Source organism: Anomaloglossus baeobatrachus, chromosome 12 (genome assembly GCF_048569485.1).
Source record: "Anomaloglossus baeobatrachus isolate aAnoBae1 chromosome 12, aAnoBae1.hap1, whole genome shotgun sequence".
NCBI classification, from domain to species: Eukaryota; Metazoa; Chordata; class Amphibia; order Anura; family Aromobatidae; genus Anomaloglossus; species Anomaloglossus baeobatrachus.
In genome coordinates, this window is record NC_134364.1 from 11,064,626 (window position 1) to 11,089,773 (window position 25,148).

The 25,148-nt window shown below is 44.3% G+C and overlaps 1 pseudogene; it reads left to right on the plus strand.

The window, feature by feature from the left end:
- The first annotated feature begins 1,985 nt into the window (after window positions 1–1,985).
- On the plus strand, window positions 1,986–24,021 carry LOC142258136 (bactericidal permeability-increasing protein pseudogene; annotated as a pseudogene).
- The last annotated feature ends 1,127 nt before the right edge of the window (window positions 24,022–25,148 follow it).

Genomic DNA, 25,148 nt, shown 5'->3' on the forward strand with positions numbered 1-25,148 from the left:
AAAAAAAGTGTTTAGTGGGGGTGACCCCTGATCGAATGCTATTGAATGTGCTTTCAGATTAGGATAGAATGGGCATGTGTGCTGGATTATTTAGGGGTTCTCTCCATTGCCACCCAACTCAGGGGTCCAAGGTATGGCTGAGCATAGAATACACTGGACGTGTGAGGTCTGCTGACTGGCAATGTCAAAGTATGGAGACAAACCTACATCCACAATCGTTATGCTTCACAATGATTTTTTTTGTCTGCTTTAGGGGTGGGGGGGAGGCTTTTCCATGCTGTCAGATCATCTCATAATAATTTATTCATTTATATAGCGCTATTAATTCCACAGCGCTTTACATACATCAGCAATACTGTCCCCACTGGGGCTCACAATCTAAGGTCCCTATCAGTATATTTTTGAATTTTAATAAATTGCGGGGGCTGTATTTTGGCAATTGGTAATAATGCCAAGCTTGTGTGCTCTTTTCTCCATATTCTACTGCAAATGTGGAGGGATATGGAAGAACAAGCAATGCAACTGACGAAAACCTGAGCAGGTCTGCTTAAAAGACTGTCGTTGCAACCCCTCAACATGCACCAACAGGAGAGACCTCTAGGTAAGGTTTATTTATTATTATAACAAATTTCCAGAGTTTTCCAAAAGGGTCCAAAGTAACATCGTTAGGTGAATAGGATGCCTATATGATAAGGCCTTAATTTAGGTTGATGCCATTCAGTCATGCATCCCTCTTAAACTGTCTGCAGTCCAAATTATGAGTCACTTGTGGTAGCATGCATAACCACACTCTTTCACACACACCAGAGAGACCTCTCTTTGTAGTGGAATGCATGGATCTTCGTCCGAAAGAAAAAGAGTTAGAGGAGCGAGAGAAAGAGAGAGAGAAAGATTGAGAAGTGAGGAAGAGAGAAAGATTGAGAAAAGAGAGAGGAAAAGAGGAGAGAGAGAGAAAAGGAAAAGAGGAAAATCTAGATCTGGTTGGATCTGGAGGAGAAAACTCAAAAACGTGTATTAGGCAAATGTTTAAACAAACAACAAGCTTAGTTGAAGTATCTGAGGCTACTTCTAAACAGGATTTCATAGGGTCTCAACCTAGTGGTCCCTGCTGGGGTGTGTCTGACACTGAACAATTCAAGGGGAAGACTCTTGCCCTTGCCTTCTACACTGCCCCATCTTCCCAACCTTCCCTCTATTCTGTGGCTGGTATGGGGTGTGTAGAGTCAGTTCTGTGTCTAAGGCCTGCCATATCTCTTTGGCTGGCAGTGAAAGCAGGTCACTAGCCACTTTCTATGGTCTCCGGGAGCCCACAGCTGCACCCTATCTCAGTCGTCTTCTTCTTCTGAGACTTGCTCTTGTAGGGTCAGGACAACGTTTTCTCAAGACTTTCCATCTTTCCTTTCTTCTTCACATCGGGGTCATTCAAAAAGCACAGATTGACTGACTGTTTCTCTGGTAAGTGGTCTTGGGGCTTCTTTGGATGTTCTGTCAGTGAGGACACTTCTTACTGCTTCCCTTGACTCCTCCAATGTAGGCCTCAACCCTGCTCACCGCGACTGTCTGGCAATAGTAAAGCTTCCATCTGTTCTTCTATGGCCTCATGGCGGCTTACAGTTCCATTGGCAGTGATCAAGTCTCTTGTCTTCCATACAGAGTAGATGCTGGCTGCCATCTTGCAGGCTTCAGCGAGAGCACATACATCTGCTTCTTCACAGACAGGCATGCGGGTAGCGACTGCTCTATCAGCACAGCGTCTTCTGCTACCAGCACCATACCCATGTGGAACCGTCTTCTTGATGCACATCTTGATCCATCCGCAAAGGGGTTAAGTCAGGGTCCAAAGATGTATCCGTCACTGTATCGAATCCAGAGTTTCAGCTATGCCAGAGTCGACTACCTCTTCCACCAAGGTGTCAGAGGTGGGACACTCCCCCCTTGCATTTACAGCAGCTATTTAGTTACTGCCAAGATTACATGTATTGAAGATGGCACCGAGCTACGCATTAACCTTGGCTCTCTTTATGGTAATTCTTGGAGCAACAGACTCGGTTAATCCTGGTTTGGTTGTGAGAATCACCCAGAAAGGGCTGGATTATTCCCGTCAACAAGGGATTATTGTTCTACAACAGAAGCTCTCGACTATTCGGCTGCCGGATTATTCAGGATCGTACAGTGTTGGAGTTCTGGGAAATGTAAAGTACAACATCAATAGTATGGTGATAACCAATTTCCAGTTGCCTAGTTCACAAGTCACTCTTCTTCCCAATGTTGGCCTGAAACTATCTCTGGAGCCTACATTGAAGTACATGGAAGATGGGGAGTACGTTATCTGTTCATATCGTCTGATGGTGACTGAGTTAAAGGTCCTGGGAATCTCAGTTTCTGTGGGCCTGAGTTTAGGAAGCGATGGTTCTGGTCGACCAACAGTATCTTCATCTGATTGCAGTGCCAACATTGCAGATACGCAAGTACATTTTTCTGGCGGACTTGATTGGCTCATTAACCTGTTTGATGACAAAATCGCATCATCCTTAAGAGACTATATGCAAAATATGATTTGTTCACAAGTTAATGACGCAGTTAAAAATCAACTGGAGCCAGTATTAAGAAGTCTGCCAGTTACTTCTAAAATTGATGATGTTGCCTCTATTGATTACTCTTTGACGGGACCTCCAATTGTGAGCGCGGATTATCTGGATGTACAGCTGAAGGGAGAATTTTTTGAGCAGTCTAAGCGCACCCCCCCACCATTCTCACCACAGCCTCTGTCCATACCAGATGACCATAATCTCATGGTGTATTTTGCAATCTCTGATTATCTATTTAATACCGCTGGATTTGTCTATCAATCTGCTGGAAAGCTCATCTTTAATGTGACCGATGATAGGATTCCGAAAGATTTTCCTGTGCGACTGAATACATCATCCTTTGGGAATCTTATACCACAGATATCAAAGATGTATCCGTCACGGTATCGAATCCAGAGTTTCAGCTATGCCAGAGTCGACTACCTCTTCCACCCAGGTGTCAGAGGTGGGACACTCCCCCCTTGGAAGAGGGAGAAGTTCAGCAGGATTAAGGACCGCACACCGGGAGATGGTGACTTTGTCAGGGAGCAGTGATGTCATACGGGCACTGATCTTCAACTGGTGCTTTAGGTAGGTGTTCAATCTGGCTGAGTAGTGCTCAAAGGACTGCTATCTTCTTCCATGGCAAACATGTAGAATGACTTCTGGGCTGGAGATGACGTGATGATACTCTTCTGATGACTGACTAACTCAGGTGTTACCAGCTGTAGTTTGCATATGGGCTCTCGGAGACCTGATACAAAAAGGACTATACCTAGGTTTGTAAGAAAGAGCAATGAGTGTAGCTTGGGGTCAGGAGAACACTGAAATTCTAAAAACTAAGATCCCCTAAATCCCGGGGAAAGAGAAAAGCACAAGAGTGTTTGGAAACTAGCAAGCAGCACCCCCTGACTACGTATACACAACTAGTAAAAAAAAACAGTGGAGCTTATCTACTCTACCTCTCCTGTGCTGACCCTGTAACTGGAGGCCCTGCACTCTCTCATCCCGACGGTAGACCTGATGGTGGTCAGGGCCGAGCCTCCAGCGTATCCCTCTCTCCTGTCAGACCCTGCAAACTTAGACACAAAGGATTACTGGGTGCTGCCAACGAAAACTCTAATATATGTCAACTCCTGATGATCAATGTCCCCTTGGGACCACATGAACCTCCACCCGCTCTATCAGGGAACTCTTGTGCAAGATACCAGGCAGGATAACATACAAGTGAAAATATCTCAAAACTAGGCTAAGCAGCAACTGCCATAGGCAGAAAAATATTCACTGTCCACCAGGACTAATAGTGAGCAGTCTATATGGTCTACAAAACTGTATACTAGATACAGCAAAAACAAACATGCAAAAGTGAAGGGAAAAGTTTCCACAGGACTATCAGCAATAACCTCATGAGTGGGAACACGATTGGGAACTACTCCATATATGACCAAAAACGGAGTGTGTGTTTCAGGTCCCTATATCCCCCCTCTGCAGTCCCTGCTATGTCAGCAATAAACAGAGCAGTGGCTGTAGCTGCTGAAACAAAAATGGGGAACTGGGTGTCGGCTGGACTAAAATGGCGTCTGAAGATGAACTATGTAGTGTCTGAGTTAAAACGTCCACTGAAAATAATTACCGATAAGAAACAGCCGCTAAAAGAGGAAGTAGGTGTTGGCCAAAAATGGCGTCTGAAGAGTCCTGGGAGGGAGTGACATGTATTGTGACATCTACATTCAGGAGGTATTCAATCTGTCACTGGGAATATGGATTATATAGGGACCCCTGGGCTGACCCTGTAACTAGGGACCCTGTACTCGCCCTCATCTCGACGGTAGACCTGATGGTGGTCAGGGCCGAGCCTCCACCGTATCCCTATCCCCTGTCAGACCCTGATAACTATCCCCATACCATACCCCACCCAGGGCTGAGCAAAACTATCCCCATACCATACCCCACCCAGGGCTGAGCAAAACACTGAGTGACAGAAAGAAATCTACATTCAGAACAAGAAATACTGGGATGGGCTTATGTGGACCCAGTGCTCCACAGACAGCACACAAGTCCACCCTATTATTCAGCTTAATGTTTCTTATTTTCACAGACAGGTAAAATACACATAGTGTAGTTGCTAGATTCAGAATTACTCATCAATTCTCATCTAATCTCCCCCCTTTGGAGAATTCTCTATTTCAACATACGTATATTCACAGGACACTGAAATAGAAACTAACACTTCCTTCTTTTTATTTTTTTTTCCCAATTTCAACCCTACGGTGTTATACACCAAAAACTGCGTACATTATACATAAAATATCTTCCAGTGTCACTTGGGTGATAAGGTACATACACCCTCACTGTAAACCCGCAAACCTGGCTCCATTACTGGCCAGAAAGAATTCCCAGCTTTAATTTGGGTGAAAACATCTTTCAGGTTAAACTATATATGAGATATTATGTTAGGGAGAGAATTCACGATATACATACACCTCCATGAGAACGGTCTATCGAATACTCAATAATTCCGATTAAGACCAAAGTTTAGGGGTCTTCCCCAATGTATTCAATTCTAGGTAAGAATACATTGACATCCACTAAAACAAGACCAGTGAGTACGCATACAACGTTCAACTCACTGCTTAGCATGAAAACCGTACCAGGTAACAGTCAGGGCTCTTTCACCCACTTTTTCCTTAACACTGCACCTGTACATAGACAACCCCCCCCTTTCAAATCTTCTATCCCCGAAGATCAGGTCCAAGGTATCAAACATCAATTATTGATGACACGTCACTCATAGGTGTATATATTTCAGTGTTCCTTCGCAAGGACTGCAGCCTCTTGAGGCTTCCATGTCACATATTTAAGGCGTTCTTGTCTGAGACTATCGGAATAATGGTGCGATGCCATGTGTGGCCTGACGTCCTCAAATAAGGACAGCACCTGTGGTTTACCTCTACTAGGGACAGTGTTGGTGGTGGGGTGGATCATTGTTAAATCATTGTCATCTTCCTGACCCCCCCCCCCCTCGGTGTCTTCTGTTGCTCCAGCAACAAATAGGCCAGTGGCCTTGGGACTGAAGATGGCTGGAAAAGGGAACTAGGTGCGGCCCGACCTGAAATGACGTCTGGGCAGGCTAAGGAGGGCGTTTGGTGGGCAGGGGGACAAACTACACAAGTCCAACCCTCTGGGGACGACTTATGAGGATGGAGGCGTTGTTTCCTAATGGGCTTGGCCACTTCCTGAGGTGCCATTTTCTGATCTGGTGCAATATAGAAATATCTACTATCTCCATCCCATTCCTCTTTCCATGCCAATTTCCTAACATCTTTTGACGTTCTATACCATGCCTCAGCATCCATAAGGAGATCTTTATCTTTCAAGATCCCTCGCTTATTTAACAAAACATCTTTCCATTCCTGCTCCTCTAATCTCCCTTTTTTGGCAGTGATTCCTGCCACCTTCAAGAGCGACTTCATATTTTTAACATACTTCCTTCCTTCTCGTTCGCTTACTAATTCTTCTGCCGTTAACTTGACAGGTGTGGACTGATTAGACCCCATATTCAAAGGGTAAACTCCCTAAACTAACACGTCAACCTGGATGTCTGATCTGCCGTAATCCACTTTTCTCTCCTGGACCAGCGACTATACACATCCACAGAATACACAGAATTTCTACCTCAGTCCACAAACCACAACACAAACGGGTTGTCCTACCAGGAAGAAGTGTCACATGGGTGATAGAAACTAAATTCACCCTCACTATCTCTTACTTCATGTACTAGTAACCTCTGTTCACACTATATACACCTTGTTTGAACGGTCCGTCCAGAACATCAATAATACTGTTTAAAACCAAAGTCAAGGGATTCTGCCAATGTTGCTCCTACCTAGGATCGCGGAGAACATCAAATTCCACCGGATACAGTCAGGGTCTCTTACCATGACGCTGTACCGGCCAAAACCAATCCCCCTATCGTCTCCTCTCTGTGGAAGACGCACCAGGATACAGTCAGGGCGCTTACCGTAACTCGGTACCTAGCCTTCAGTCTTCTCAATTACTGACTATCGACCGGACACGTTACACACCAGTGTATCTCACAGTATACACAAACAGCATACTTTAAAGTACAGCTTCAGAGGGTTTTTTTTTTTTTTTTTTTATAAGAAACGGCTTCAATATATCAAAGTACCTTCCCGTGACACAACTTCCTCTTTTTGCGTAAACCAGCAAGTACGAACAAAGCACATAGAACTTCCTCTTTTTGCAGCCAGCCTTGCTGCAAACACAGTGATTAGAGCGATACCAGCAAGTACTCCACCTGCTGCAAATAGACAGACATTTCAACAGGTAGACACAGGTCAACACAATGACATAATAAGGACACTATATACACCATCCAGGTGGCTGATCTCACCTGCAGATATAACCATATATATCCATATATCCAGCGTATATAACAACTTCCTCATTTTCCCCTGCAGTTAAGTCAGAGAAAAATAAAACATAGAACTTCTGCTTTTCTCCAACGAGCAGACAAAACCTCAAACCACATTACATTTCATGTGATTTAGAATTACATTACAGACAGCTTAAGGTGAACCTGACCACCTTTGTGTGAGATCTCTTAGGACGGCTTATCTCATGCGAGATGGCGGTCATTAGGTGTCTAGACTGGGACAGCCCAACCCCCCCCTTCGAAATGCAAGTACACGCATGAGGTTGCAAGGTGAGATTATACAAATGTTCTCACCTGCAGCTGGAGTGCGCATCTATTCTCCACCTCTCGCGTAGTTGCCTTTCGACTGAAGGTGTCAGCACGGCCGTCCGCCATCCAGAGCTCAGTCCTAAGGTTCGTTGGGCGCCAAATGATAAGGCCTTAATTTAGGTTGATGCCATTCAGTCATGCATCCCTCTTAAACTGTCTGCAGTCCAAATTATGAGTCACTTGTGGTAGCATGCATAAACACACTCTTTCACACACACCAGAGAGACGTACTCTGATATGAATAGAAAGTAAGACTCCTTTATTCCGGAAGTTTGTACAGATATATATAACCGGCTTCTTGGCTAGGTGCCAAGAATACGTAACACGTCTCCTATTGGATAAAGTAGAACAGCTTATTCTGTGATATACAATTTACTGTAATGTGCTTGGTTCCTCATTTATATTAAGCAATGTCAGCATGATTCACTTGTCACAAGAATAGCCCAGACTGTCTGAGTCTTATGTCCAAATGCAGAACTAGGTGGGGTACACAGTCTGAAACAGCATCTTAAATCTTGTTCTTTATGGATATCTCCATGTAACTCTTATATACTCATAATTCATAATCTTGTCCATAACAGTCTAATGACCGAAACGTTATTTCACACATTTTGCTTGTCAAATAAATTTGCAAATTTTTTTTACGCCAATTTTGTGCCGGATTAATTTTCTTATTATTTGGGGTTGGACCCTATCCAAGCACCAAAGAATTTTAATTTCCAGGAGCGCTGCACTTTCATATCTTTAATACAAGAGATTCAAATCTAATAGCATTACAAATCCTCTCACCACAACAACAACAACCCTCAAACTCTGGCATAAAACTACAAAAATGAATCTTATTCCAAAACTATGCAAAGCTACTACCATTCTGCATCTGATCCCAAATAACTATAGAGCACTTAAAATGTTTATCAAAACTGCATAAAATTATGCCTTTGCACTCCTTTATAGATAAAGAGCGCATAAATAAGACCAAAATTAAAATCACTCACCAGCAATCTTCACCTGAAAGAAGCTGAAATTCAACCATTACAGGAACTAAACATCATCTCCCAGATATCTCTACATCCTCACCAGACCCACCAATACTTCAAGGTTTCTTAGAGACAAAAGGGAAACGAAAAATAGCCAAACGAAATCAAAATTTAATCCAAAGAATTGGACGCTCCAAATTCTATAAATTATACAAGCAGCGTGATATGCATCAGCCACTGTTATCACCAGATGAGCCTTTGGTAGTGGTGGATGACTCAAAAACTGCACCTCTAGCCGAAATGTGAAACGGGCCAAAAAAAGTGTTTAGTGGGGGGACCCCTGATCGAATGCTATTGAATGTGCTTTCAGATTAGGATAGAATGGGCATGTGTGCTGGATTATTTAGGGGTTCTCTCCATTGCCACCTAACTCAGGGGTCCAAGGTATGGCTTTGCATAGAATACACTGGACGTGTGAGGTCTGATGACTGGCAATGTGAAAGTATGGAGACAAAACTACATCCACAATCGTTATGCTTCACAATGATTTTTTTTTTGTTTGTTTTAGGGGTGGGGGGAGGCTTTTCCATGCTGTCAGATCATCTCATAATAATTTATTCATTAATATAGCGCTATTAATTCCACAGCGCTTTACATACATCAGCAATACTGTCCCCACTGGGGCTCACAATCTAAGGTCCCTATCAGTATATTTTTGAATTTTAATAAATTGCGGGGGCTGTATTTTGGCAATTGGTAATGCCAAGCTTGTGTGCTCTTTTCTCCATATTCTACTGCAAATGTGGAGGGATATGGAAGAACAAGCAATGCAACTGACGAAAACCTGAGCAGGTCTGCTTAAAAGACTGTCGTTGCAACCCCTCAACATGCACCAACAGGAGAGACCTCTAGGTAAGGTTTATTTATTGTTATAACAAATTTCCAGAAAACCATACTAGAAATATGCCCAGCGTCCCTGTATACCCAGGAACCACACGGGTAGCACAAACTCCTGATCATATCCAGGAAAGGAGAAAATACGAGTTTTTATAGTGCAAGCAATACATAATTTATTAGTGACTATGGTGACAGACTTGAAAGGGTTAATATGAAAATTTAAAAGACCGGATCAAACAAGGCATTAAATGCACCTGATAAAATAAGCCCAATATATCCACAATGAATGTCCCTCCGTTTACAACGTATTTATACTTTAGAAGCAATAGTGCAACCAATAGAACATACATAAATGTACTCAGGTATAATACAGAGAGAACAATAATAAAACACTAATGGAAGATGACTATATGAGGGCTAGTGGCAAGTCCAAGGGTATATAGCCAAGGCATATCACTATGTTGCTATAATTCATGGTAAGTCCAGGGTTTTTGCAAGTATAGTGTGAAGATCATGCCAAGGCAAGAATCATACCCTTTGTTTGCCAAAACAACGTTCCGATGGCAGGTGCTGAATTACAACTTTGGTCCGGAGAGGAGGCCCCAAGACTGCCCGACGTACGTTTCGATGAGGATATTCAATAATCTTCAGGGGATGGGATGCCATGAAGTGCGTACCAGAAGTGCCGGTATTTAAATGGTGGCGGTAATTTTCCGAACCCGGAAATCACATAATGGCGCATGCGCAGATCCATCCGAGAAGTCTCGCGCGATGTACCGCAGTCACGCTATCTCGCGCATGCGCGGGAGCGGAGACGCGTCACCATAGCTCCCGCGCATGCGCGAAGCACAAGACGGCAGCGACAATCGCGGAGACAAGGCAGAGGACCCGGGCATGCGCGCATGAAAGCCGGGAATGGATACAACATGCAAAAGGTGCATGTGCATTAAAGTATTCAGACTACCGCATGAAAGCGTTTTCCAAAAGGGTCCAAAGTAACATCGTTAGGTGAATAGGATGCCTATATGGAAAGAGGACCAGATAAAACCAGCATTAGAATAGTGGGACCACAAGAACAATTAAAAGAATAAAAATCACACTAACAGTGACAAGAATTGCAGTGAGGCAAAGGGTGGTCACTCGGAGGAGATCAAAGCTAATTAGAATGAAAAGCAAAAGAAATAAAGTATAAATTTTAATGATGACAATGATAGCTATATTATAAAAAGGGAGTGTAGCTAATGGACTCATTGAGTCCCTTAGGGACCATGGTGTTCAATGTGAGGATCCATTTAACTTCACATTGTGCCAGGCGCTCACTGCAATTCTTGTCACTCTTAGTGTTACATGTTTGTATGTTGTATCCATTCCCGGCTTTCATGCGCGCATGCCCTGATCCTCTGCCTTGTCTCCGCGATTGTCGCTACAGTCTTGTGCTTCGCGCATGCGCGGGAGCTATGGTGATGCGTCCCCGCTCCCGCGCATGCGCGATATAGCGTGACGGCAGTACATCGCGCGAGACTTCTCGGATGGATCTGCGCATGCGCCATTATGTGATTTCCGGGTTCGGAAAATTACCGCCACCATTTAAATACCGGCACTTCTGGTACGCACTTCATGGCATCCCATCCCCCGAAGAAGATTGAATATCCTCATCGAAACGTACGTCGGGCAGTCTTGGGGCCTCCTCTCCGGACCAAAGTTGTAATTCAGCACCTGCCATCGGAACGTTGTTTTGGCAAACAAAGGGTATGATTCTTGCCTTGGCATGATCTTCACACTATACTTGCAAAAACCCTGGACTTACCATGAATTATAGCAACATAGTGATATGCCTTGGCTATATACCCTTGGACTTGCCACTAGCCCTGATATAGTCATCTTCCATTAGTGTTTTATTATTGTTCTCTCTGTATTATACCTGAGTACATTTATGTATGTTCTATTGGTTGCACTATTGCTTCTAAAGTATAAATACGTTGTAAACGGAGGGACATTCATTGTGGATATATTGGGCTTATTTTATCAGGTGCATTTAATGCCTTGTTTGATCCGGTCTTTTAAATTTTCATATTAACCCTTTCAAGTCTCTGTCACCATAGTCACTAATAAATTATGTATTGCTTGCACTATAAAAACTCGTATTTTCTCCTTTCCTGGAAAGGTTTATTTATTGTGGCTGGAATAAAAGCCAAACCACTTTTATAACCTTAAGCCAAAACTGAAGGTAGCGATACAGTGCTCACAAATCACATTATTGCGGTGTGCCATGATTAGGGATAAATGGCTGCACCTTTTTGACTAAAATTTAGATTCTATCAAAAAATGGTTTCGATCAATAAAATTGTGACATAAAAATAAAAAAGCAAAACCTGCCACACGCAGCTCCATTTATGGGAAAATAAAACGTAGTGGTCACAAGATGGCAAAACAAAACTTTTTGTTGTTTTTTCTTATTTTGACATCAAAATAAAGCATAAGATTCCTGACTCTGAATTCAAGATTCTCATGTCCTTAAGAGTCATCCTTAGAAAAATCCTTTAAATAGAAACATGAGTCGACCCATTACTCTGCAATCCTAGTAACACTGATTTGGAGCACAAAAATAAATTTAGTAAGCGACAAATATTATAAAACAAATCTATGACAGATTGTGGCTGAATATCTTTCCCCCAATTTCCAGAGGATAATTGGCAATTTTCACTGCAAGCAACTCCTCCTATTTGCACTTCTCTTCTGGAAACCTATTATAAATTACCCTCTCGTTGGGATTATACCCCATTAAGATTACATCAATTCAATACTACCAACGCTTCATTATGCTGGAGGAATTGCGGAGGCGGTTGAAAAATTTCATTTTTTGGGACTATCCAATATTAAAAATCTTATGGAAGGAAGTTCCTAGTCTAATAGAATTACTAATTCCAATATAGTTTTGACTCTCCCAATTGGCCCTCCTTTCATTAGATTTAGACCTATTAGATCCATCCTTTCATTCTCTTATTCATATTTTCCTTACCACTAAATCATTAATTGCAGCCCAATGGAATAATCCCCTCCCTCCAAACATTTCCCAAATTAATTCTATAGCCCAACATGAGTTTGAAAACTAAAATATCACGCAACGCTGAACAATCCCCCCCTCCCCCCCAGTATTATAGGCAATGGAATCTTTGGAACGATTTTCAGTATAACATGATACATCACTTACATATTTGCTCTATAGCTTGAATTGAATCTTCTCCAATTACTTTCTTTTTAGAAATATAATGTCCTCATCTTTTATGGTCTTTTATATAGAATATAATTATTGGCATAGTATTCTATTAGTCTAGAGTTGTTTTAGGTTTAGAAGGTTTAGAGATTTAGAACAGCCTGTACACCAGTATAGAGCACCACGATGGTCTATTGGCGGCAGACTGGCTCCTCAAAAAATACAGCTCCTACTCCCCATCACAAAACTCTTTATTGATTTACTTCAGCTACTACTCGAGAACAACTTCCTGTTTCAGGACCAATTCTTCCTTCAAATGAGGGGTACCGTAATAGGATCTAATTTAGCGCCACCTTACGCCAACGCGTATATGGCACACTTTGAAGAAACCCATATATTTTTCCATCCACTATGGATTCAATACGCCATCACGTGAATTAGATACATCGATTATTTTTTCATATTTTGGCGGGGCAACCTTGAATCCTTAACCCAGTTCTTCCATGATTTAAACATTAGACCAGGTCTAACATTTACGATGCACTCGGACACACAGAGCATCAATTTTCTGGACACATTGGTGCAAATATCTCCCGAGGGCCTTCTTAGCAGGGATCTTTACGTTAAGCCCACGGACAAAAATAAGCTGTTACATTATTCAAGCTGTCACCTGTCACATACTAAAATCATTACTGATCTCCCAACACATGAGGGTACACAGGATTGTGTCGGATCCAGTACAGCGTAGAGTAAGAACACAGGAGATGAGCCAGAAATTTCCAGAGGGTATCCCATTGATGTAGCTGGTAACTGTACATCTCATAACTCAGGGGTAAGGAGAAAGGAGGTCCCAATTATTAGTTGCGTCAATACATATCATCCTTTTTCGCCCCTTAAGATTATTATCTTTAAGCATTGGCCCTTACTGAAAGCAGCTTATCCCTCCATACAAGAATTCTCTGTACCCCCACTATTCTGCAACAAAAGACCTAAAAACCTGAAAGAATCTTGTACAAGCAGATTTAGGCTCAGGAAAAATTCTCCCACGCCAGACGTTTCTTGGCACCCCAAGAAAGGGTCATTTTTCCTGTTTGCGGTGCTTACAATGTAATAATCTCACCCGTGGGGACTCGTTTTCCCACCCCCTCTCCGGAAAAATTTTCCCCATATATGAATTCTTCACCTGTGATTCCACATTTGTCATATATTTGATCAAATGCCCTTGCAGTCTTGGATATTTTGGGGACACTACCCAGCATATCCGAGACCGTATCAGCAAACACAAGTCCACCATCTGCTGCAAGCAAACGTTACTTCCCATCCCCCATCATTTCATTACCCAACATCACACCATAGCACAACTAAGACATCAGGTTATAGAACATGTACCTCCTATGAGACAGGGTGGCAATAGGATCCAGAAGCTCAAGTAAAGGGAGTCTTACTGGATCCATACCCTTAAGACCCTTGAACCAAGGGGCCTAAACAGGGAACACGAGGTTTTCCCTTGAAACCCCCATCATAATTATTATTTGCTACTTCTTATCCTCTATTTTTCCACAGGATCTATGACATCTTCAGTGACAAGCTGTTGTCTCATACCACTAAATGTAAAGTCGCTATATTACCAAATGAATTTTATATATCTATCTAAAAAAAAAATGTATATATCTAAAAATTATTTTAGTTTAGTGATATAATTCTCTTACATCATTTTAATATTTTCTCTTTTTTTCCCTAGGCTTCTCTTCCTATCTGACCTTGAATCTCACTGCCTGGCACCTAAGAGATTCACAAACCCATAGTCGTACACCAGCCCTGGATGACAAACTGGCACCGGCACCACAGGATCTTATTAACTCACTGTATTTTGTTCTCCCTCACACCTGGTTACCTACACCATGCATCACTATGCCGACACGCGCGGGGGGGGGGGGGGTGTTTGCTTTCTGCGCATGCGCCGCTTGGACCATCGAAAGGCGCATGCGCGGGATGCGTTCCGCCCGTCACCACAATACTTTGTCCCTCCACAATGCGCAGTTATGTGATGCCTGCTGCACGTGCGCTGCCTGGGGCCAGGCGGCATATGCGCAAGAAGCGTCACATGCTGTGTTATCACCTCCCCTATCGAGGCGTGGATGCTGCCTTCTGCGCATGCGCCGCTCGTCTCAGGCGGCGCATGCACGTGATGCGCTCCAGGCCTCACCACCTTGCGTATCACAACCAGGAAACAGTCATGTTAGGCGCGCCTTTCAGGCACTATTTAAACGCTGCACAGGACACATTACCTGTCACTCCCGGGCACCTCCAGACACCCACACCACGTGAACCACCTATGCAGGTATGGACATGGCAATGAGCACATGTTAGAGACAGCTTTTTGTCCCTTGACCTCTTATTTATCATATACTTAGGTCACGTAGACTGCACCAAAGGTTATAACTTACCATTTTCACCCACAGGGTAAGAAATCTCATTTTTTTGTATATTCTTCACAATTTCTAACATAATAGTCCTCCTGTTTAATGGACATACCTTCTTGTCCTATTTTAGGTGTTTGCTCACATGAACATTAGTATGAGGGTGCCAAGATATATGTACCCAACGTTTACTGATGTACGGTTTGTTCAAAGAATCCCTCCATAGTCACAGAATTGTATCTCCATAAGATCTTGACCTTATGTATGTTTCTTATTTTTATTATCCTTTTTGATCCCAGGCTCTTTATGAGTGTTGAACATTAGACAAGCACAACAGATCGCTTCATGTGATACATGTTATCCCACAACCCATTGAGGTTTGTTCATATATATTTATGCCTTCTCCCACATTTAGTTATCTATATCATTACTTCCCTTTATTAGCATGATGTGTGTGTATATATTATATATATATATAAATTTTCTTGCAGTTGAAAGAATTTTTTTTTAATATCGTGCATTCTTGTGAACTTTTTTGCAATCCCTGTTTTTTTTTCCAATTTAAGATTTTATTAATTTTCCAGGAAATACAAAATTAGAACATACATCCATACTATTGCAAATGAAACAGATCAGAAGTTAATGCTAAACCAAGCCTTCGCCGGCTTCGCAACATTCTATGGATGGTATAAATGGAACATAGATAATCACTTAAAAAAAAACAAAACAATAAAACGATAAATCAAGGAGAAGATATTCAAACAAGAGGAAGTCACAGAGTCTAGAGAAATAGGGGTAGTGCAGAGAAGGGAGAGAATAGAAAGCAGAGTGAGGCGACCGGGACTGATGCAATGTCCGTTGAGCTGAAAATTTGTCAAAAGTGCGGTGTGAACTATCTGGAAAAGAAAAGGCCAGAGTGCCCCCCGTCCGGAGGTTAAAGTAGTTCAAGAAGTGTTTTACTAGACAAGAAGGAGTCCCATTGGAACCACTTGGAGGCCGTTTCCACCGTCTGCCCTCGAGATTGGGCCATCACCATTTCCATGCGGTGAATAACATTTACCTCTGTTATCCACTCATCTACCGTCGGGGGGTTAGGATCTTTCCACCGCCGAGGAATCACGGTCTTGGCGGCCTGGAGAAGGTGGCCTAGGATCGATTTCCTAAAAACCTTTTCTGATACGTCAAAGATATACAGTAAAACTGCCTCCGGGCGACTGGGGACCACAATTCCTGTGGCCCCCCGTATGGCTGCCAGTACCTTGCTCCAAAAGACCGACAGGCTCGGGCAGTGCCACCAGATGTGGTACATGGTGCCTCCCGAGGCTCCACATCGCCAGCAAGAGTCAGGTATTTCGGGGCACCACGCGTGTAGAGACGCCGGAACCCTGTACCACCTGGAAAGTATTTTATAGCTAGTTTCCTGCATCCTAGTGGCAATCACGGACCTGTGGGTCAGGCGATAACAACGTTCCCATTGGCTCCCGGTAATCGGTTGGTTGAGCTCTAACTCCCAAGCTTTACAGAAGCGAGGAGGCGACGCCTCTACTGTACTCGTCAGAAGCTTGTACACCCTTGATATAGCATGGCGCGTATTAGAGGAACCAGTGCATAGATTTTCAAAAGGGGTTTGGGGTGAGGGGTGAGTCATGATAGTATCTTGGGAAGTCAAGAAGTGCTTGAGTTGGGCATATTCAAAATGAAAACGTAGTTTAAAATTACAACTCTCTACTATCTCCTGAAGTGGGATAATGGACCCCCTCGGAATCACTCGATTTAGCCTCAAGGGGTTCAATTTCGTGCTTCCTAGAAAATTGTTGGATGATGCCCCCGGCAGAAACTCCGGGTTGTCCGTCAGTGGCATAAGGGGCCCTCTAGGTTGGATCAGGAGATTACGTGACGGCCCAGAGTGCACCGTTTTCAGAGTCTGCTTGGTGCTATAAGACATCTCAATCTTATGTTTGGTGAGGAGTGGCCAGGTCCACGGCAGGGTCGGAATTGATAAGGGGCATATTTCTTGTGCCAGGCTAACCCACAGTTTAGAGCTAGAATTATGTAGAAGATCCAAAACCCTGGCATGAGCTGCCGCCAAGTAGTATCGCCTACAATCGGGCAGCCCCGTTCCTCCTGCACCTTTGGTCCTAGTCAAGACGCCACTTCCAATACGAGGGCGTCTTCCAGACCAGACAAATCTACCGAACATGCGCTGCATCTTGGCCCAATAGGTTGCCGGTATATAGACCGGGGCCGTCTGCAGCAAATATAGCAATCTCGGGAGGGCCGTCATCCTGAGTGCACTGATCCTGCCAAACCATGAAAGAGTGCCCCCATGCCACCGAGTCAGATCCCCCTCGAGCCGTGACAGAAAACTCTGGTAGTTTAATTGAAAGAGTCTGGATAGGTCAGATGGAATCTTGATGCCTAAGTATCCGATGCTACCATGGGGTGGCCATCTAAAGGGGAAGTTTGGTTTTATAACATTTACAGTCGATTGGGGCAAGGAGATATTTAGGGCCTCTGATTTATCAAAATTAATTTTAAAATTGGACCACTTACTAAACCGGTTTAGTTCCAACATTAAGGACGGGAGGGATGTGGTGGGGCTACTTAAATATACCAGAAGATCGTCGGCGAAAGCAGCGCATTTATGCTCCTGATTGGCAATCCTAATTCCCCTTATGTCTGGGTTAGCCCGGATGGCTGACAACAAGTGTTCCATGACTAATACATATAGTAACGGTGACAAGGGGCAACCCTGTCGTGTCCCGTTTCGGATGGAGAAGGGTTTCGTCAGAGTGCCATTAATCCTAAGGAGAGCAGTCGGGGAGTGATATAACGCCATAATTTTAGACGAGAAAACTGGCCCCAGGCCTATATGGTCTAGGGTCTGTGATAACGACTGCCAGGAGACTCTGTCGAAAGCCTTCTCAGCATCCAAAGACAGTAACATCATGGGCAGCTTTTTATTGTGTGCATGTTGGATTAAATCCAGGGTTTTTATGGTATTGTCCCTTGCCTCTCTACCTGGGACAAATCCAACCTGATCAAGGTGGATCAAGTTAGGGAGCAAGGGGCTAAGTCTGTTTGCCAAAAGCTTGGCATAAATTTGTAAATCTACGTTAAGTAGTGATATTGGTCTATAACTGCTACATGTCATGGGATCTTTTCCGGGCTTTTGAATTAGGGAAATATGAGCTGTGGTGGAGTGGGGCGGAAAGGGGACTGAGTCCGAGATTGAATTGAAGGAAAGGAGCATTAGAGGCGCTAATTGTTCCGAGAAGGATTTATAAAATTTGGCGGGGAACCCGTCAGGGCCAGGACACTTATTGCCCGGGGTATCGCGAATCACTGCCAATAAATCTTCCAGTAAAAATGGACTTTCCAGGTTGTCTATTATAGAACTGTCGGGACATCTAAAAGGTGAGGGCATTGAGGGATTTACATCACTCGGTCTATGGGGCTCGACAGGTAGATTATACAACTTGGAATAATAGTCATGAAAGGTATTTGAGATGTCTGGGGTGGCGTAAAGTAATTCGTCGCGTGAGTTCTTGATGCAGGGAATGAGGGTGTGAGCTCTGCCCTCCCTCAACGCGTTTGCTAACAACCTGCCGGGTTTATCCCCAAACTCATAAAACTTCCCCTTCCCTACCTGTATCAAACGCTGATATGAGGAATCAAGCAGTTTCTTAACCTCGAATCTAGCCTGTAGGAGTGCCCGTAAGTTCGTGGCCGATAAAGCTTGCTTGTGGATGAGCTCCAGCTCAGATACCCTATGGAGAGCTTTTACTATGTCTTGGGCTTTCTCTTTCTTGATTCGAGACCCATGCTTAATAAAAATGCCACGTAGGACACATTTCAGTGCCTCCCACTTATACGTGGGGGCTGTGTCATCTACTGAGTGGTCCTCCATGAATCTTGCAATGGAGGTCTGGATATCCGAAACGCAAAGCTCATCCAGTAGCAATGACTCGTTCAGACGCCACGACCCCCTAGGAGCCGTAAGGGAGGGGATCTCAATCGTGCAATATACCGGCGCATGGTCTGACCATAATATATTATCCATTCTCGTGTGTTGGACCCAAGGGAGCGCGCTATGTTGTACCAGTATGTAATCAAGACGGCTATATGAATCCTGGGTGTGGGAATAGAAACTGTAGTCTCTGTCCGATGGGTGTTGTATTCTCCAGGTGTCGAACAGCTGCATGCGTAGTAAAGCTTTTTTAATTCGTTTGATATAGTGGTGTATGCAATACTGGATTTCCCTTTTGAGTTGTCTAAAGTAGGGTCCAGGGTGATATTAAGGTCCCCACATAAAATCACCGTACCTTGTATCAGGGGGATCGCGGTACTGATCAGGCGGGAAATAAAACTATCCTGTTTTTGATTTGGGGCGTACGCGTTAATTATCGTGAAGATGTGGGTCCCCACCCTCAGTGAGAGAATAATGTATCTGCCAAGACTATCTGTCGTGCACTTTATGATTTGATGTGGGAGGGATTTATGGATGGCTATTGCCACACCTTTTGAGCTGGAGTCAGGGTTATCCGAGGATACCCATGTCCGGTAATATTTATTTTTAAGAATAGGGGCATGTCCTTGTTTAAAGTGTGTCTCCTGTAAACACGCTATTCTCACCTTCTGTTTATGAAGATGATACAATATCTGTGTCCTTTTCTCCGGAACATTGAGGCCCCTGGCATTGAAAGAAGCGATGGTTAAGTCCGCCATCTATAAGAGAATAAGTCATTAGAGATATTTAAGAAAGAGAATCGGACACGTTCAGCCCGGCCGCCGAAGATATGGAGAAGGGGAGACTTGAGGAAAGTAAGAGGTAGTGGGAAAAAAAGGAAGAAAGAGAAAAAAACAAGAAGAACAACAACAGGCAAAAAAAAAAGCCTATCATAGTTAACTGAATCCGAACAAACGTTCCTAGGGAACATATCCGCCTCATCTAGGCAGGACAGAGGATCCCAATCTATTTGGGGAGAAAGGAAGTCCGACATATCCGAGCAGAGCTCCATATATACTAAGAAAGAAAAAACATTATGGATAACCATAGACACCGGTAAAGGAAATAAATTCTTATGGGATACGGGCTATGAATAGACTGGAGGGTATCATGTGGAAGCCACGTGAGCCTCATTACTGTAAGAGGTATAAGTCATACAGGTGTTGCCAGCCTTTGGTTTCCTCGGGATCAGCTAACGCGGGCGGCCCGCCCTGCGACCCCGTTCTCCTCTCGGAGGCAACCCCTTGCTGGACTCAGTAGGTGGAGGTGGTCTAGAGGAGGTAGGCCGTCCCCTGGGCACCCACGGCTGGAGTAGTGTAGTCGGCCAGGCTGCAATAGACATTGCAGGCAGATTCAGACTCTTGATAAAAGCCGGGAGGTCCTCTGGAGAACGCAGGGTCATCCATCGGGAGTCCTTCTGTACCGATAGGGAAAACGGAAATCCCCACCGGAATGGCAGACCTCTCTCTTTCAAGACATCAAGGAGGGGTTTAAGAGTCGCACGTTGGGCCAGAGTGTGTCGTGAGAGGTCAGGCATTATGCGAAAGGTAGAGCCATTGTATGATAAGTTCTGTTTTCTCCTGGCTGCCTGTAGAATGGCCTCTTTTACAGCAAAAAAGTGTACTCTGCATACGATATCTCTTGGGCGGGAGTCATCCGGATCCGGAGGGCGTAGAGCTCTATGGGCTCTATCAAGTTCAAGGGGAGCTCCCGGTGGCCTCTTTAACAAATTGTTGAAGATGGAACGAAGAGCAGCAGGGATATCAGGGGCAGCAATAGATTCCGGAAGACCTCTAATCCGCAGATTGTTTCGTCTGTTTCTGTTCTCTAGGTCATCCACATGCTGCTGAAGGGCAAATAGTTGCTTAGATTGGTTTTCAGCAGTTTCTTGGATAGATCGGATAGATACCTGAGAATCAGATTGTTGCTCTGTCAGGGTATCTACCCTGTGAGTAAGTGAAGAGAGATCTTGTCGTAGCTGAATAAATTCTTGTTTGCACTCCGCCACTACTTGATTAGCTAGAGCTGCAATGTCACTCTTGGTGGGGATTGCTTGTAACAGGGACCGTAGGTCTGCCAGAGATGCCGGGCGCTCGTCGCCCATTGAGGCGGCCGCGTGAAACATATTTGGGTATGCGTAAAAAGAGTCCTGAAGGGCCGGTCCATATGTCAGCGTCTGCGTGTTCTGGGGATTTTTGATGCCGTCCCATACTTGTGGTGCAGATGTGAGATGTATTGGGGGTGCCCCCAGTATTCTGGGTCCCCCATTCACAGGGATTAATGGGCCCCTATCTAGGTCCCTGACGGTGGCTGTCGGACTCTCAGCCCAAGAGGACCCAGTGGACCAGGTATCTGGTGAATGCGCCTCTCTCTGAGGTGTCCCCCAGGGCTCATTGGTAGCCATCTGAGATGTAGGTGGCCCTCCTCCAATGCCTGCTCCCCCTGAGGATTGTGTAGCTCTTGGTGAGTGACTGGGGGTGTTGTTCCCCCCACTAGAGTGCACTCCGCTCCCCAGGTCTAACTGTGGGCCCTGTACCTGATTCCTGTAGTACAGCCGGCCCGCAGGGTTTACTGCTGCTCCCTCCTCACCTCTGGTCCCTGCGCTTGCTTGTGTGGACACGAGCGGTGGTGTCAGAGCTGCAGCTTCTCCCTGTGTCATCTGCTTCTTCAGTGCTCGGGCTCGCAGCGGTGAGTCATCTCCTGGGCCCGAGCACCCATGCGTCCCGCTCCCGCACGCCGCACTCCCAGCTTCACGATGTACGGCTGCAGGCATGTCGCCGGAGCCGCCCGGACGCAGCGGAGGCACAACGGAGGGTGATGCAGGTAGGGTCGCTGCCGCGGGAAACCTGTCCTCCAGCCCTAGGCTGCCTGCTAGCGTCCCAGGATCGCGGCCGCCATCTTGGAATGGCGCCGCTGGAGGTAATGCCGTCCCAGTTGCGGGGGGTACATCAGCTCCTGCCGCTGCCGTTGGACTATCGGAGGGTCCTCCCGGGCCACGGGGGATCTCCATCTCCTCACCCCTTCTCTGGGTCCCCTGGATTGCTGCCCTCATTGGCGCTGTGGCAGGGCTTCTTTCAGGCCCTGTAGGCCGCAGCTCTTTCTGTGGCAGTGAGCCGGTCTCAGGCTCCCGGGAGCGTGTTAAATAGGCCCCGATGGTGCCCTGGGGTGCAGGAGGCTTCCCCGAGGTGCTGGGCTTACCGGGCTTGTTCTTTTTTACTGCAGATTTGCCCATTGTGGCTAATAAACCGGTTCTATGGGGGATTATTTAGAGGAGCTCTAGCAAGTAGCGTCCTCACTCAGCCATGTCCGGCTCCGCCCCCCCCAATCCCTGTTTTTTTCCCCTCACAATTTGTGATATTTCTTATGTTACACATTTCTAGAATATTTCTCATTGCAATTATACAATGGATATTGGATTTACTGTCTAATTCTTGCAAATTTTGCTGCACTGCACCGAATTGTTGATTTTTCTTATCTGTACTATTGTAATAAATTGCTCAACAATTTCCAAAGATGACAAGAAAAAAGCCGATCGGACCTTTACTAGTCGCCTCATTTATAGAGGAAAACTGAAGAAAATATTATCAGAGATTCCATTGTAGAAGAAGAGAACAAAGGTATAAAAATGTCTTCTAGTAACTGAGAGGGAATTATAAGCAGTGTATAGATATATGATCAGGAGGATATATTAGCATCAGATAATCAGCAACAGTAACATCATTTCACTGTTATATTCTTTATCACCAGTTTCTTATATTGTGATGGTTTCTTCCTGCTGCTGCTTCCCCCTAATATCTTTATAGAACCATCACTTACACATAATACAGCATGAAGGGGCTCGGAGAAGACGGCAGTGAAGGTGCGTAAGTGTCTGATGGGGTCACACAGCTCATAAAAGGACAACTGCCCGGCCCCATAATCCAGACAGATCCTGACTATCACTGGAGATCTTGTTAGGTAACTGGATCAGTTACGACCCTGATTTTAATAGAAAGGAAGCCACCCTACAATTTACTATTGAGAAATTTCAATCTTCTCTGAGGGAGAGAAAACAAAAACAGTTTAGCAGGGATTTCAGTGATTTTAGGGAAAAAAGAGCCTACCCATTTTTGGGTGAGAACAGCAAAGAGGTGCTTACTGAGGCCTCTTCCTCAGACATTGACACGTCAGACTGATAGAAACCCCTCTATAGTTGGGAATAGGGGAATTAGTATACGTCGTATTCCTAACTCTATTGCCTTTGAACCTAGAAAACAAAGACAAGGGAAAGGAAAATGGGGAAAAGGACAAAAACAATGGAATTCTGGAGCATCCTCATCATTCTCATACAATACTCCCTCTTTTTTGGAACAGGGAAGACCCCCGTACGAGTACGATCTGAGAAATCGTCCCACACAGCGAGTGAGGAAATGATTAGGGATAGTAAGATTATTAACCTGACCTCTCATCATTTAACATCATTAGAGACTACTGTTCTAAATAAAGGGTTATCCTTTGTTCCAACAAATAGATATGATAGTTTTGAATGGACCAAGGATATCAATTTATTTTGCAGAAAAATTAAATGGAAACGTTTTTTTAGGTTACATGATAGGAAAGAATGTGAAGCCCTGGGAATATCAGAGGAGGACCTCCCCAGTTTGAGGGTTCTGAATGACCTTTTAGAGGAAAATACAAGACCAAGTGGAGAAGGACCCTTTACTGAATTGAGGCCTAGGAGTACACGGATGCCACCTTTAAACAGATACCTCTAGTGTTGATATATTTTTAGAGTTAGTCACAAAAGATCTAGAGAAAGTAAACCCCATAAATAAACGACATGATAATCTGACATTTGAGGAAAGGAGGGTTTTGGAGAACCTTTCGCAGAATAAAAATCTCATCCTGAAACCATCGGATAAGGGTGGCAACCTAGTTATCCTAAGTCACGATATCTATAAGAAAATGTGCACTGATCTACTAAGTGACAAAAAGACATATGTGATCCTTCCCAATGATCCAACAAGAATTTTTAAAAAAGATCTAGATGTTATCCTGAAGCATGCCTTGGATAATAAGCTTATATCCAAGAATGAGAATGATTTTATGAGTACCTTACATCCAGTTGTGCCAGTGTTCTACTGTCTACCTAAAGTACACAAAGGGATGGACCCACTAAGGGGCGTCCAATAGTATCTGGGGTAGATTCTCTATCCCAGAACAGTAGTATTTATGTGGATAAAGTCTTGCGCAATTTCGTCCTCTCCCTTCCCTCTTACCTAAGAGACACCATGGATCTGCTTGGAAAGATAGATGGGGTTACTTTAGGAGATGGAGTACTATTAGCATCTATCGATGTAGAAGCGCTCTACAGTTCGTTAACCCACAACTGGGGTCAGATTGCTGTGGAACACTTTTTGAACTCGAGGGGTATACAGTTCAAACCACATAATGATTTTATACTTTCCCTTCTGAAATTTATCTTGACGCATAACTATTTCATGTTTAAGGGGCGGTACCACCACCAGACCAGGGGTACGGCTATGGGGATCCCAGTGGCCCCCACATACGCTAACCTTTTCCTGGGCTGGTGGGAGGATACCGTCATCTTTGGAGGAGAGGAACAACTGTGGTGGAATGATATCATATCTTGGTATCGTTTTATCGATGACATCCTGGTATTCTGGTCAGGTGACGAGGACTCCTTTTGTAGGTTTGTGTCAGAGATTAACTGTAATGATTAAGATTTAAAGGTTCACATCGGAATATAATAGAAAGAGTATACATTTTTTGGATCTTGCTATAACTAAAGATGATATAGGACAACTACAGACAAGCATATTTCGTAAACCTACAGCATCTAATAGCCTCCTACACTGGGATAGCCACCATCCCTTTAACCTGAAACGAGGTATACCCAGAGGACAATACCTGAGAGTTCGCAGAAATTGTTCACAAGATATGACGTTCTATAAACAAGCCTCAGAATTGAGGGATAGATTCTCAGCACGAGGTTACCCCAGGGATATCCTAAGTGAAGCATTCAAGTCTGCAGAATTAAAATCTAGGGAAACACTCTTGAATGTCAGGAAAAGAGAGGAGGAGGGGATCACACGGATAATAGGTAGATTTGATAATCGGGCAGAGGAAGTGCGCAAGATTTTAATAAAACATTGGGGAATACTTACGGCAGACCCAATACTACATGACATTATTCCAGCAACTCCAGCAATAACATACAAGAAAGGGAGGTCCTTAAAGGATCAACTCATACATAGCGAGCATGGGGCAGTTAAGAACACGACATGGCTGGAGAACAG